We start from the raw sequence: 2173 nt of genomic DNA, 5'->3' as shown, positions 1-2173 counted from the left end.
GAACACTTTGATCCAAAATATATTTCATGAAGTGCTTTAGGACCTGGTGAGTGGTTTGATGGGTTTATTTTAGGACATTGGACCGCACTGGACAGTACAAAGGTGTCTGTCCCTGACGTTAGAACAGAACATCTAAGCTCTATTAAACCTGTAACGGAAAGGCACTCCAGGATCTTGTCATTCATTATTCAAAGCATATTATTAAAAATCGATCAACAAAGATCATGCATGATTACAACAGTGCATATAATCTATACACTGCACATAGTATTGCTTCGTTTGAGTTTCAAATAAAGTTTACAATTGTTTCCAGTTGTTTCTTCAAAAAAAAAAAAAAAAAGCTAAAATAGAAAATTCTCCCTAGAAACAGTCTCAACAGGATTAACTGCAAGGAAGTGCGGGAGAGTTCTTGTGTTTTTTAGCAACACTGACAAGCTTGGAGCCAGTTAACACATTACCTGCACAGAGGGAGGTGCAGTAACTCTGGACAGCTATGTTATTAAATATGAGCCAAAGACACAGACACACAGGCAAGCACACAATCCCTTAAAGGTACACAAACCCAGCAACACACTGGGTTGTGCATAATGGAGCACTGCTTAATGGAACTTGTTCTCTTCCCTCTCATACTGAGACTCGATCCAACCTACTATCAGTCAGCCAGCAACCCAACCAGCAACATGGATAGGAAGCTTGTATATACTGTATTACAGAACACTTTCCAGGGAAGCAATTTGCATTACAAGCTAATCAGTAATGACAGGACACAGAAGGGTGTGCTGCAGCTATAGCTTGTATCAAACACAGAAAGAAAGAAAGAAAGAAAGAAAGAAAGAAAGAAAGAAAGAAAGAAAGAAAGAAAGGTGATATACTTAAGAGAACCAACCACAAAAAAAGGAAAGAAAGAAAAGCAAAACTAAAGAAAGGCTTTCTAATCCATGAACTCTGGTTTCTGGCGTCTCCATGGAAACCGGCACAAAGGCCTGTCTTTTTCCTATTGATTGCTAATTGTATTCTTCACAGTTCTTTTGTTAATTGTTGTCTGCCCAGCTCGCACTTCCTGCTGGGTTTTCACACAAAGGCAGGAACAGAAGGGATTAGAAATGGCACAGCAGCATAGACTAGCTGTACACTCTAACCTCACACTGCACAGGCACTGAGCACGCCACGGCAAGCAAACAGGAGACAGCGAGAAAACTGTTAACAGTTTGGGAACTGGAGCCTACTGCCCCCATATCCACTGCCTTACAAACATGTACTGCAGTGGGGCTCTGTGCATGCAGGGGCAACAACAAAAAATAACACGAAACACACACTTTCATAAACATATATAAATGCTGCATCTCCCTGCAAGCCCATTTCAGTCAAGACAGGTAAGACAGAAGAATTCAGCACTCTACATCAGCTAGATAAGCCACAGCACCCTATGCCAGCCCGATACTTCTGGGGGTGCCCATCTCTGAGCTAGCTCTGAGTGTCTAAATAATTGTACTGCAGGGTTATATTACTGTTTGAAGAATGGCATTTGATTACCAAGCCACTGTGAAGAATTGTAACAATAAACTCTGACACTCTATATCCAGCACTGTGTCGACCTCCCTGGCAGCTGACTCGTTATATATTTATGATTGCTTATTTTTTGGGGTGATTGTTAAATAAATTTAAACAAAGCTGTTTTGTTTTTTGTTTTTTTCCCATACCTTTTTTCAGATGAACACAAGCCTTGTTGCACAAACCATAAATGTACTTTCAGAGTTATGCAAATGCACTAGAAAGCACATACACACTAATTAATTACTGACTTGATTTTTTCAATTATTATTATTTTTATTTATTTATTTATTTATTTATTTTGCAGTTTTTGTAATGCTTGCCTATTCACATAGCTTTTTAAGCTGTAGTGCACTGAGTTAATTGTAAACCAGCTAAACCATACGAAATATGTAAGCCATGGATGCCAAATTATAAGTTTGCAAGAGTGCTTGCATTATTGTTCTCTTTAATCATTTTGATTTTAATCGCAGGTGAGTCTCAATGAGCTTCTGTAGTTTATGCACAGCACGTGTCTTTCACCACAAGCCACAACTTCAGACTCACCTTTAACTAGGATTTGTTTTTGCGTCGGCTAAAGCGAATCCCAGTGCCCGCGCCTTTAAGGGGGAGGTGAGTGGCA

Source organism: Polyodon spathula, chromosome 39, assembly GCF_017654505.1.
Source record: "Polyodon spathula isolate WHYD16114869_AA chromosome 39, ASM1765450v1, whole genome shotgun sequence".
Classification (NCBI taxonomy): Eukaryota; Metazoa; Chordata; class Actinopteri; order Acipenseriformes; family Polyodontidae; genus Polyodon; species Polyodon spathula.
The sequence above is the reverse complement of the archived record's forward strand: the minus strand, read 5'-3'. Positions refer to the sequence as shown.